At 39.4% G+C, this 14119-nt stretch overlaps 1 protein-coding gene across 5 annotated transcripts in view; it reads right to left on the bottom strand.

Annotated features, from left to right (window-relative positions):
• MTA1 (metastasis associated 1) overlaps positions 1-14119 on the bottom strand; it is a 3368231-nt gene that overhangs the window by 1622783 nt on the left and 1731329 nt on the right. The window lies entirely within an intron of this gene.

A 14119-nucleotide genomic window follows, 5' to 3' on the forward strand; every position in this document is an offset into this window, starting at 1 on the left:
CTTGGGTTCTATTTGCCCTGAATGCACTGCCCTGCCAAGTGAGTCCCCTATGCATAGTCTGATGTGTCTGCTGTTAGGGTTTGGGTGGCAGGGGGTCGAGTGAATGGCAGTCCCTTGTTATGGTGGCAGGCCTCTCCCCAGCAAAGGAACTCTGTCTTTAGACAAGTGATGATAGGAATTATTGATTCTAGGTCCTGAGAATGTTGACACCATAGGCTTTTTAGATACCATTGTAGTTTCCTCATATGCAGTCTTGCATATGGAATTAGTAGAATGCAAGAGACCATGAATCCCAGGGCTTGCAGTATTTTCCTTGCAGATAGCTGGGTCTTTGTGGCCAGTAGTTTGAAATAGGCTGTCAAATAAACTTGTTTCTCTGGCATGAGGTAGTCCATCTGGGAAGCTGTATTCAAGCTTGCTCTCAGGAATACAATTTGTTGGCAGGGTACTAGATGTGATTTCTTTTAGTTTATGGTGTACCCCAGAGAAGTTAGTAATTTCTTTACAAATGCCAGATGATTTAATAGTATGTCCTGGCTTTCTGCCTGAATTAGACAATTGTCCAGGTATGGGTATATCTGAATATTTCTTTGCCTGCAAAATGCAATGACTGGAGCTAGGCACTTTGTGAATACCCTGGGTGCAGTAGATAAGTCAAAGGGCAGTGCAGAGAAAGTACAGTTGTGTACCTACCATAAATGTAGATGTTCGAGTGTATTCACTGTTGCAGTCATTACTCTTGGGTTATCCTGCTGGCAGGCTACCCTCAGTTGGCCAGAATTCCAAAGTCTAGGTCCGGCGTCGGTTGCTGTCATCTCTTCCCTGACGTCAGTGCGCCAGAGGTATAAAAGATAACCATTTTCTTCAGTCTTTCTTGCCGCGCGGTGCCTGAAGCAAAAGCAGTTCGCAAGTGCCGGTCGGCCGACTCCTGAGATTTTCAAATTCGAATTTCAGAACCAAAGACTTCATTAAAGCTAAGTACCCCGTTGGGGAAACTTTATTCTTGCTGCAGACCGATGTCAGAAAAAGTTAAGAATTGTATTTCTTGTGGGAAGCAAATAAGGATTTTCACTCTTGCTGTATTCCTTGCCTAGGCCCTGATCACAACGTTGCTAGTTGTCGGTTTTGTGCTAGATTTAACCAACGCACTATCAAGCGTTGGTTCGATTTTGCATTTCATTACTTTGGCCGAAGATTTAATTATATAACGCCGTCGGAACAGCCGACAACCGGTGTTTACAAAAAATGCAAGGGCAAGGACAAGGATAGGCATCCGAGGTCCAAAACAGACAATGAAGCCTCTACTAGGCCAGTCGCCGGTTCTCAGTGAGGCGCTTTCCAGCCCCTGGTGCCCGCTACCTCAGAGCCACAGGCTGCTACCGACTCCCATGTGGAGCCGACTGGGCCTCTGGATACTCAAGGTATTGGACACTCGGAAATCACTCCCTCAGATGGGTCTGGAGCATGTAGCTGGCTCTGAAGCGTAGGTATCTTCTGCAAGATTCCCTGATTGGGATGTGCAGGTAGGCTTCCTTTAAATCCAGTGTTGCCAACCAGGCGTCTTTGCCTAGCATGGGAAGCAGCTGATGAAGAATTAGCATCTTGAATTTTGGGATTACCAAAAAGGTGTTTAGGATAGACAGGTCCAGGATAGGACGCCAGGAATTGTCTTTTCTAGGAACCAGGAAAAGCCTTGAGTAAAAACCTTGCCCCCATTCTTCTTCTGGGACAGACTGAATAGCCTTGATGCTTAGAAGAGAGAGAACCTGCTTTTGAGCCTCTGCCCACTGACTTGGGGGTAGGTCTGGCCAACCGTTTGTGGAAGTGGAACCTGTATCCTTGGGAAACTATATTTAAAACCCATTTGTCTTGGGTAATTAGCTCCCAGTTTTTTGCATGCAGGGCGATCTTTCCCCCTAAAAGAGCAGTCAGTTGAGCAGGGCTTGGAAGGTTTAAAATTAAGTCATTGTGACAGTTTACCATAGTGGGTGTCTTACTACTTCCAGCTTTGGAAGTGGGAGCCCCCAACTGCTTAGGCCTTTGAGTACCTTGAGACTGAAGTCTGGGTGGTCTGCTGGTTCTGGGTTTGGTCTGCGAAGGCATGGAAGAGGCAGGAAAGGACCAATTCTTAGAAGGCCAGTGCCTACTAAATCTGGGAAGCTGTACTTGCAGGAAATCTTTAACAGTTTGCATAGATTTAGCTTTTTCCTCCATCTTTTTAAGTAATACTTCTGCTTGGTTGCCAAACAGGCGGTCTTGGTGTAAGGGAGCATCCAGTAATTTAGCTTTAACATGATCTGGTAAAGTTTGCTCCTTAAGCCAAGCATGCCTTCTAAGTACAGACCCAGTGACAGCAGCCCTGCAAGATGCCTCTAATGAATCAAAACCACATTGCAAAATATGTTTTCCAACTTGTTCAGCAGAATGCATTAAATCCTGTATTTTTTCATTTTCAGCACAGTCAGGAAACAACATCATTTTCTGTTTAAGCAATACAATAATATGCTGCTGATACTTTAACATATGAAACTGGCAGTTTAAGGCCCTAATGGCCAAAGTTGCAGAAGTGTAAACCTTCTTACCCCATCTGTCCAGGGCCCTGGAATCTCTATCAGAGGGGGTAGGGTTTTTGGCAGTAGTAGCCTTAATGCCTTTGGGTCCCTGTGAAATGGTCTCAAGATCAGCAGTAGGATTCTTAAAGAGGAACTTGTGAGAGTCAGGTACTCTAATACCAGTCAGGTTTTCTGGGAGCCGGGGGTAAGGTGTCAGGGGCCAGGCTAGATTCCAAGAAAGCATCATCTACAATGTCCAGTACAGGAGGGATAGCTAAATGCCTGTGTTGAGGTAGGAGTAAGAATTCCCTAAGCCTCTTTTTGGAGTCAGAGTAATCCTTGCTTTCCCAGTGGAAATGCTCCCTAACAGTATGCAAAGTTTCACCAAATGATAAATACTCTGTAGGGGAAGCAGAGGGAATGGAGTCCTCTGCATAAGAATCCTCATAAGTAGATAAAGGCAACTCTTGGTCATCAGAAAAACAGAAATTTCAGAATCCTGATGAGAAGAATCAGAAGGAAAATCAGTTCTAGGTCTCTTAGAGGGAGAAGGGTGGCTTCCCCTGATTAGAGTAATAAGGTCTTCAGTCATTCTTATCATTTGCTTTTTAGGCATGGGGCCTGACCATGTGGTCTGGGCATCAGTTTTCTAGTCGTGGATCGAGATTTTAGGCCTTGAAGAAGAAGATGGCGTCGGTTTAATATGCAAGTCAGTAGGCCTGAATACACCATCAGAAGCCGGTGCCTGCACAGCGGCTCCGGGCCCATCCAAGGTAGAGACATCCGCAGGTTGCACAGTCGAAGAAGCATCTCACGGCATTCCGGACTCCGAATGGGTCTCAGTAGAGGTCTGCAAATCTGAAGTAGCAGGTATCAGGGGCTGCGAAAGTGCCTCACTGAGTAACAGAGAACTGGCGACTAGCTTAACGGAAGCGTCGTTGGCAGCTTTGGACTTATGCAGCCTGTCTCTATCTTTGAGTTTTTTCAGAATGTCGGTAGTCGGGTGGCTTACTGAACCTATTTCTGGATAATGGAACAGAGTACCAAAATATTTAGATGCGAAAATGAATAGACGAATAGTTCGAGGTTTGAATAAGGCACAAAACCGACAGCAAGGGACGTCGTGGTCTGGGCCTAAGCAAGGAATGCAGTACGAATGAAAATCTTTTATAAGTTATTTGCTTTACACAAGAAATACAATTGTTAACTTTTACTGACATCGGTTTAGAGCAAGAAAATGTTTCCCCAATGGGGTACTTAGCTTTGTTGAAGACTTCGGATCTGAAACTCGAAAACGAAAATTTCAGGAGTCGGCCGACCGGCACTTGCGAACTGCTTCTGCTTCGGGCACCGCACGGCAAGAAAGATTGATGTAATGGCATTGGCTGCATGCTTTATACCCCTGACTACCTGACATCATGGAAGATGAGACAGCAACCAACACAGGACCCAAGACTTTGATAATCAGGCCAACTGACGGCTACCTGCAAGCAGATAACCCAAATGTGATGACTGCAACAGTGAAACATGAAGAACATCTTAGAAATAAGGCAAAAAAATAAATAAATAAAACGGGATAAAATAAATTTCTATTATAACATTCAAAACAAACATTAAAAAAATCTAAAATTCTGGCCAGATAATAAACTCAATCCTTCATCCAGGAAAATCTACTACACCAACGCCAAACATCCACAATTCCAATAGCATAACTACCATTTTAACAAGCATTTTACTGAATCTATAATTACTCTTTCAACAGCAAACTCCTACTCCTGATACCAAACCAGCCAAGTCTACAACTAGCAATGTCTCATTGTCTTTCTCCCCAGTTCCTACAGCCACTATAAAAAACTACTACAGAAACTAAAACCTACGACACTTGCCATAGATAACTTACCCAGTGAATACCTCAAAATTGCAGCTGAATCTATAGCCTTCCCAGTATGAATCCTTATAAACAGATCCATTCTAGAAAACAAGGTCCAACAACTGTGGAAAATTTCTCATGTTATCCCACTTCATGAAGGAGGACCTTCCATAGAACTGACAAACTATCGCCCAATTGCTATTCTTTCACCTCTTTCTAAGCTACTTGAAAGGTGTACCCATCTCCAAGGTCATGAAATTCTTACCAACAAATAACCTTCTCGCAAATGCTCAGCATGGGTTTTGCCCATCACATAGTACCACTACAGCTCTCGTATCCTTCACTAATACCTTAAACCATCACAGGAATAACAACTTTGTATCTGCCATCTTTCTAGACTTATCAAAAGCTTTTGATATGGTCTCCCATTCCAAACTAATAGCTGTACTAACTGAACTATCCTTCTCACCATCTGCTACAGCATGGTTTCATAACTATTTATCTGGCCGTCAACAATCTGTTCTATGGCAGAGTTATCTATCTCCATGCCTTCCTTTATCCATTGGTGTCCTCCAAGGATCTATCTTGGGCTCTCTCCTTTTCTCCCTCTTTACTAATAATCTACACACAGCTACTCCACATGGTTCTATAATACAGTATGCAGATGATTCAACACTTATCTGTGCTGCTACTTCTCTATCAACTCTTCATTCTCAAACACAGGAATCTTTCACTTCTGTTGAAACATGGTTAGCTAATGCCCATCTAATCCTGAACCCAAACAAAACTAAATTATTACTCTTCCAACCGAGCAAGACATCTATCCCATGCCCAACATTTAACATAATAGCCAAATACAATACTGGGATCTCCCAGACAACCCATACAAAGCTTCTTGGAGTGGAAATAGACAATACCCTAAAATTTAACTTGCATGTCTCCCTAACTATATAAAAAGTCCATAAGAAACTTGGAAGTCTATATAGGCACAAAAGGTTTCTGACAACAATGGCCAAAACTACATTAGCACAAACCCGTCTGTTCTTCACTCTACTACATGCCTCTCCAATTTTAACTAATCTAAGGATAACTGACTTATATAAGCTAGAAGCATGTTATAATAAAACTGCTAAGTTTGCATCTGACTGCCCATATAGAACACATCATTGTACAGCTTTAAGGATACTAGACTGGCTTGAGCTTCCCAACATTATTCTTTACAACCAACTCTCTCTAACTCACAAAATTGTAACACAACCAACTAGATCCCCTGCACTACAAAATCTCATCCTTCCTTACAGTTCCAGCAGACCACTTTGCTCAAACAACAAGAACTTACTCACCATCTCCAAGGCCAACAAAACTGCAGGAGAATCTTTATTTTCCAACTATATCCCATATATGGAACTCCCTTCCTAACTCCATTGTCTCAATCTCATCCAATATCCATTTTAAGCAATCACTTAAAGCTTATCTAAAAAAATTAGTGGCTATGATCCTGTACTAACCCCTCATGAATGCTCTGATACATCACAGTATACCCAAAACATACCCAACTTCTCCCCCAGTGTTTAATCCTTTGGTCCTACCAACCTCTCTTAACCTTATATCTTGACATAAGTCATACCTACAAATAACCAAAAATAAAGTGGTGTAAACTGCCCAAAATGACCAAAAACTCCAAAAGCAAGGTGCAGAAACGGAGATGATGTACAATCCACTATAGAGCTTTATTCAACCACCAAATCCACAAACAGTACAAAACAGAACGAAAAACGAACACTTGAAAATACATAAACGCCTTAGATATTCCACCATGCGTTTTCGTCTCATACATAGACTTCATCAGATGACCAGCCTGTTTCAGGAGGACCAATATTTAAATACAACCAATTAATCAGTTTATTATACAATTAAGTAATCTACCAATAAGTTATAAAAGTACTTAAGACCATAATTATACCCATACTTCAAAAAAGCTTGCTAAAATTTATCAAATCAACATTATAGTTCTTTATTCTTCTCAAATTAAAACCCATTAAATAATATTATTATAAAATCTTCAAAAAAGTCATTATTTAAAAAAAAGTAGTTTCTAATATAAAAGTATGAATAAAATACAGGATATTCATTTAGTGCAGACTTGTGCCCTCTAGTGGCTATGTTTAGGTTATATTTCATATCCCTTTAGACTAGAGCTTAGCAGATCTTAGCTTTAACAAAGGTTTAATAGAGATAGAGTCATTTAAACCTGGGGGGGTCACTTGCTTCTAGGATTATCTGCCACCATAGCTCCCTGTATTCTATTTTATCTTCCCAAGGACCCCCAATATCATTTTTAATTTGTTCTAAGACCATAAAACCAAAACTAGCATCTGAACAGGTCCTAGTATGTTTAAAAAGAGCATTAGTTTCCTTTCCCACTGAAATTTCATAACTATGTTCATAGATCCTTCTTTTTAATTTCCTTTCTGTCTTTCCCACATAGAAGGACGCACATGTCCTGCAAATAGCTAAATATACAATTCCCTTAGTCTCACAACTGTAATATTCAGAGCTATTTATCCACTTTTTTCTACTTTCCAGGTAGTAATTTTCTAAATTTAAAATATATATACATTGGGTACAATGGCCACATTTATATGTTCCCTTCTTACCCCTGTTATTACTACCTACTTGTTTTTTCTCTAAAATAGTTCTGATACAATGGGAATTCTTATAGATCACCTTTTGTGGTATATTGGACAAATCTTCTATGTCCGAGAGGGAAACAAATCTCTCCCATTCCCTTAAAAAAATCTTTTTAACATTACTATTTAAAACATTGTATTCTAGTATTAAGGCCTGATTAAAATCCTCTCTAGCCTTTTCTTTGATAAAAATATTATTGTATTCTTTACATCCTAGTATGGGTTTAAATTTGTCAATTCTCCCTTTTTCCACTTCTTCCTTTATTTGGGTAATGAAATTCAGTGGGTAGCCCCTCTCTAAAAACATTTTCTGTAGTAATTCACACTCCTTAAGAAAATCACTTTCAGAACTTGTCATACGGCAACCCCTTACAAATTGTCCCTTCACAATGTTTTTCTTACAATGTAAAGGGTGTGCACTTTCAAAATGCAAGAAGGAATTGCAGAAAGTTGGTTTTCTATATATTTTAGTTTCAACATTTGTACCTACTTTATATACCTCAATGTCCAAATATAATTTTATATGTAAATCTCAAAAAATTAGTTGTATTACTTATATACATTATAAATTCCTCTAATTTATCTTTTCCAGCTGTCCAAATATGACTATGTCGTCCAAAAACCTACAATATAAAGACCAACATTTTTCAAATTCAGTATTAAAAATATATTTCTCCTCCCATTTAGCAAGGACCAAGTTCACGTATGTAGGAGCACAGGTAGCTCCCATTGCTACCCCCTGAATTTGTTGATAAAATTCACCGTTAAAATAAATAAAATTATTCTTTAAAATCAAATAACCATATGTTTACTAGTTTCTCATCCTGTGTTAATATTTTGTCCTCATACGCAATCTCCTCCAACATTTCCATCCCCTCCTTGTGGGGAATGGAAGAAAACAAATCAATGATGTCTATGGTTACAAAAAGAAGATTATCATGATATAACTTGTTAGAAATTTCTTTTAAAAGGTCCCAGGAATCCCTTAATATAGTATTCCTATGTAGCCATACATTTTTTAATTTTTTTATCTACATATTTAGCCAAAGCATAGGTTTTAGATCCCTCTGCAGATACAATAGGTCTAAGTGGGGGGGTCACTTTCACATTTATGTATCTTAGGTATACCAAATATAGTAGAAGTTTTGGGTTTATCTACTTTCAAATACATAAAAGTATTATAATCAATCAATTTCTCATACAACATATCATTTATACTCACATCTATTTTATTATAAGCTATATTAATCTCATTTAAAGACACATTACAATATTTTGTTTCATCACATAATAATGTGTTCATCTTGCTCTCATATAATATGTTGTCCATAAGCACCATTCCTCCTCCTTTATCTGGTTTCATTACCCTAATATTTTTATTGTCCTTAATTTCATACATTATTTCTCTCTCTTTTCTACTTAAGTTTCCTTTATACCCCACCTTAGTCTGTTCTTTTATTTCCTTTTTTCAGAATGTCGGTAGTCGGATGGCTAACCGAAGACATATCTGGACAATTGAACAGAGTACCAAAATATTTAGAAGTGTGAATATACTGACAACGAATAGTTCATTGCTTAAATAAGGCACAAAACAGACCGCGAAGTACGTCGTTGTCAGGGCCTAGGCAAGGAATAGAGTACGAATGAAAATATTTGAGGTATTTGCTTTCCACAAGAAATGCAATTATTGACTTTTACTGACATCGGTTTAGAGAAAGAAAAAGTTTCCCCAACGGGGTTCTTAGCTTTAGTTGAAGACTTTGGTTCTGAAACTTGAAAACGAAAATTTCAGGAGTCGGCCGACTGGCACTTGCAAACTGCTTCTGCTTCAGGCACCACACGACAAGAAAGACTGACGTAATGGCATCGGCTGCATGCTTGTAAGAGGGTATTGGAATATGTGGGTTTTCTGTATATCGTGGTTTTAAAGTTCTGCTCTACTTCATCTTTGATAAATATATAAAAAAAATTGATCTTGTCACTGCTTTGTTCCACAGTGAAATTTAAAAAAGATGTACTACGATTTACAAATTCAAAAAATATCTGTAAATTCATTTTCACTGCCTTCCCAGAATATTAATATATCACCCAAAAATCTCCCATAGAATTTACACAGCTTGAATAGCTCTGAAGTGAATACCTGAGTGAGTTCCCACTAGGCCAAAACTATACTGGCAAACAGGGGGGCACAGGCCACCCCCATTGCTAGCCTGTTGTCTGTTTAAATAGCTGGTTCTCAAATATGATGCAATTGTTAAGGACCAATTCCATTAAAGTTCTAAACATTAATATCCTTTCATGCCTTACATTTGTGTTGCTGCATAAAAAATCATAAACTAGGTCAAGGCCCTCTTCATGTGGTGTTACTCTAAATAAATATTTTATATGAATGGTAGCCAAAATTAATTTATTACTATATAATTCTTTCTTGATTTTCTTCAAACAATCCCACAAATCCTTCAGTATATGTTGGCAATCAAGAAGCATAGATTTTAAATGAAAATCAAGAAATTTGGCTAAAGGTGTCCTTTTCCATGCTTTTGCATCCACAATAGTTCTTGGGGGGGATACTGATGCTTTTATGTATATTTGGGGATTCCAAATATTGTTGGAGTTTTGGGGTACATTTATGTTTTTCCTGTGTTATCTGATAGTTAAATAATAAATCATTCAAAGTGACATCAATATTTCTGTTAGCTATATTAAACTCATTTAGAGAGCTTTCCACATAACAGTCTCCACATACAATCCCCAACATTTTATCTATGTATATTTGTTGGTCCATGACCACCAAACCTCCCCCCTTATCAGGCTTCATAATTCTAATGGATTTATTGGAACAAATAATCTGGAAAAGTCTTGTTTCACACTCTGTTAAATTAAATGTAGTAATTTTGGATTTGTTTAACAACATTCTGATATCATTCATACACATATTTTCAAATAAATCAATAGTAGTGTGGGGTGGAGGGTTGAATGTACTCGTCGTTGTACAACCCTTAACTGGTTCATAGGTACCATTCTTCTGAAAAAAGCAATTTAAATTTTACTTCCTAGTATATATATTTTTTTAAATATAGGAGATACTTGTCAAAATTAACATTTCTTAATGGTACAAAATTCATGCCCTTTTCAAATAGAGGCCCATTCACCAGTAGCAGTTTCACTACTGTAATTGTAAATCGTAAAATCATTATATTCATTAGTCACAACAGTACACACTTCATGTCCAACATCACTATTTTCAGATACTAGAAACATCTCTGTGTTCTGCCCCCCTCCCTGAATAACCATTTCTCTGTCCTTATTGGTAACCCCCATTCGTATTGTTCCAGTCCCTGTTGGCATCCTGTTGCTTCTGGCTGCGGATCCTTTCGGATCTTCTGGGGGGGGTCCCCTAAAGGGACATTATCCATTTCAAGTTCATTAGACATAGTTGGAGTGTCTTCCAAGCTGTTAATATTCTGCTGCACACCACTACTTGCATTGTTAGTATCAAATATGCCCTATTTTTAGGAAGAGGGGAGACACAACCATTCTCATATTCATTTTTGTCCCTAGCAAGTTTTTTAATCTTCTTTTCCCTTATAACATTAATTTGTCTGTCCACGTTGACAAATACAGATTGATATTCAGCTTTAGTACAAAAGGCTAAATCATTCAAAATGTGTTCATTCAAGTTATTCACAGTCAATTTAAACTGATTTAGTTTTCTTTCATTGCCTCTTACCAGTTTTTCCAGTAATTAGCACCCATGTCGGTTAAACAAAATAACACGTTCCTGGTGTAGTTCTGACCCTTCCACAAGGCCATTAGGGAATTTCCAGCATCTTTAACCCTTAGGTATGTCTTCCCTGACCCAGGCATTCCCTCAAGTAAGTATTTTCAACTTGTGTTTTATTTAAATTAAAAAGTTCAGCTTCTAGAGTCTTTAACTGCTGTTCCACAGTGCCGTAAGAAGGAGCTGGTACGGCATTGCTAAAGAAAAAGGTTATGTGGTCACTTTTCCATTATTAGGGACTGATACATCTGGTATTGTTAACCCTAATTTTAACATTTTGAGTGAAGATACAAACATGACCCAAGACTTCAGCAAGGCCCTCATTTTAACTTACTTTATGACATCAAGGACATATTAAATAAGGATTGGTTTATTTTTAAGAGATCAAGAATTGTTAAAAAAATGTGGGGGAAAAGCCATGTATTGCATATAAAAAAGATCCTGGTTTTAAAATTTTACTTGAACAAAACACAGAGGGTTATAAAACCTATGGAAAAGAACGGATGACCAAATGTGGTCATTGTACACAGTGTTCCAGTATTTTTGAAACTGACGCCTTACACATTCCACATTAGGGTCTAATACATTTGAACCATAGGTCGAACTGTAACAGCACTTTTGTAGTTTATGCAGCCTTATGCCAATCCTGTGAAGGATTTTACATAGGCAAGACTAAAAAGGCTTTCAAAGTGAGTGTATACCAATACAATTATGATATTAAAAAAAAACAATGAAAAAATGCATTGGCATTGCACATCAAGGAAAATCCTGACCATAGGTTTAAATTTACTGCCTTTGACCAAGTTGTTCTTAACAACTGGGGGGGGGGCATGAGAATTGTTTCTGGAATTTAAAACCAACTGCCAATCATTAGTGGACTGGAGTTCCGCTGTGGCGACCCCTAACCGGGAAAAGCCGAAAGACAAACAACATGTGGCAGTTAAGATTTAATGCCAACAACCCCCCTGGGTTGAATGATATTATTTCCATCTCTAGTTGTTTAAAACTGAAAGCTGAATTTTATCTTCAATAGTTTTGTAATGTTTTAACTTGCACAGCAAATAAGGAAAGTAGGGGAAAGTGTGATCAATGTAAGTTTATATTATATATACATCTTTTTATACTGCCTTAGTGTAACAACAGTATTTTATGTAGAAGGGCCAATCTGAAGGAGAATGGAGACTGTAAAATGGTGGCAGGGGAAAGTGTAGTTAGGCAGCCTAGGATGGTGGTTTGTAGGATGACATTGGTGATCAAGAGGAGGAGGGGGAGTGTGAGGGCAGCACCAAGGATCAAATGGTGGAAATTGAAAAAGGGTAATTGTGAGGTGATGTTCAGGGAACAGTTAAGACAGGCACTGGGTGGCAGTGTGGCAGTGAAGAGTTACCGAATAGCTGGGTAACTACAGCAGAGCTAGTAAGAGAGATGGCTAGAAGGGTGCTTGGTGTGACATCTGGAAAGAGGAAGGAGGACAAGGAGACCTGGTGGTGGAATGAAGTAGTACAGGAGAGTATGCAGAGAAAGAGGTTGGCAAAGAAGAAGTGGGATTGTCAAAGAGATGAAGAAAGTAGACAAGAGTATAAGGAGATGAGGTGCATGTCAAAGAGAGAGGTGGCGAAGGCTAAGTATAAGGCGTATGAAGAGTTGTATAAAAGGTTGGACACTAAGGAGGGAGAAAAGGACCTGTACCGATTGGCTAGACAGAGGGACCGAGCTAGTAAAGATGTGCAGCAGGTAAGGGTGATAAAGGATAATGAGGGAAACGTACTCACAAGCGAGGAGTGTGTGTTGAGCAGATGGAAAGAGTACGTTGAGGGGTTGATGAATTAAGAGAATGAGAGGGAGAGAAGGTTGGATGATGTGCAGATAGTGAATCATGAAGTGCAGTGGATTAGCAAGGAGGAAGTAAGGATAGCTATGAAGAGGATGAAGAATGGAAAGGCTGTTGGTCCAGATGACATACCTGTGGAAGCATGGAGGTGTTTAGGTGAAATGGCAGTGGAGTTTTTAACTAGATCGTTTAATGAAATCTTGGAAAGTGAGAGGATGCCTGAGAAATGGAGAAAAAGTGTTTTGGTACCGATTTTTAAGAATAAGGGTGATGTGCAGAGTTGTAGTAACTACAGAGGGATTAAACTGATCAGTCACAGCATGAAGTTATGGGAAAGAGTAGTAGAAGCTAGGTTAAGAAGGGAGAAGGTGATTAGTGATCAGCAGTATGGTTTCATGCCAGGAAAGAGCACTACAGATGCGATGTTTGCTCTGAGAGTGTTGATGGAGAAGTACAGAGAAGGTCAGAAGGAGCTGCATTGTGTCTTTGTGGATTTAGAGAAAGCATATGACAGGGTGCCTAGAGAGGACTTGTGGTATTGTATGAGGAAGTCGGGAGTGTCAGAGAAGTATGTAAGAGTGGTACAGGATATGTACGAGGGTAGTGTGACAGCGGTGAGGTCTGCGGTGAGAGTGACGGATGCATTTAAGGTGGAGGTGGGATTACATCAAGGATCAGCTGAGCCCTTTCTTATTTGCAATGGTGATGGACAGGTTGACAGATGAGATCAGATAGGAGTCCCTGTGGACTATGATGTTTGCAGATGACATTGTGATCTGTAGTGAGAGTAGGGGAAAGTACAGTTCTGTATCTACCATAAATGTAGATGTTCGAGTGTATTCACTGTTGCAGTCATTACAATTGAGTTATCCTGCTGGCAGGCTACCTGCAGTCGTTCTGAATTCCAAAGTCTAGGTCCAGCGTCGGTTGCTGTCGCCTCCTCCCTGACGTAAGTGCGCCAGGGGTATAAAAGATGCAGCTGACACCATTTTCTTCAGTTTTTCTTGCCCCAGATGTCAGGTGCCCCCAAAAGGGTAGGCTAAAAATATGTCAATAAGCATACATGCACTAAGTAACAAGTTTCCTTCATCTACAAGCAAATACACCACATAGGTTGTATAGAAATAGAAAAGAACAGATAAGGTCCAGCAAAGATAAGGGGGATGGTGGGTGTGTAACCTGGACTGCAACAGTGAATACACTCGAGCATCTATATTTATGGTAGGTACACAACTGTACTATGTTCATTGTGTTTCACTGTTGCAGTCATTACAATTGGGTTGAATCCGAAAGCCAAGGTTGAGTGGCTGGAACTAAATAGAATTAGGAGCGGCTATGAGGCCCTGCAGAACCGCAGTGGCAAAGCCTGCCCTGGATTTGGAGTAGAGCGGTAAG

Source organism: Protopterus annectens, chromosome 6.part0, assembly GCF_019279795.1.
Source record: "Protopterus annectens isolate FY-2018-M chromosome 6.part0, PAN1.0, whole genome shotgun sequence".
Taxonomy (NCBI): Eukaryota; Metazoa; Chordata; order Ceratodontiformes; family Protopteridae; genus Protopterus; species Protopterus annectens.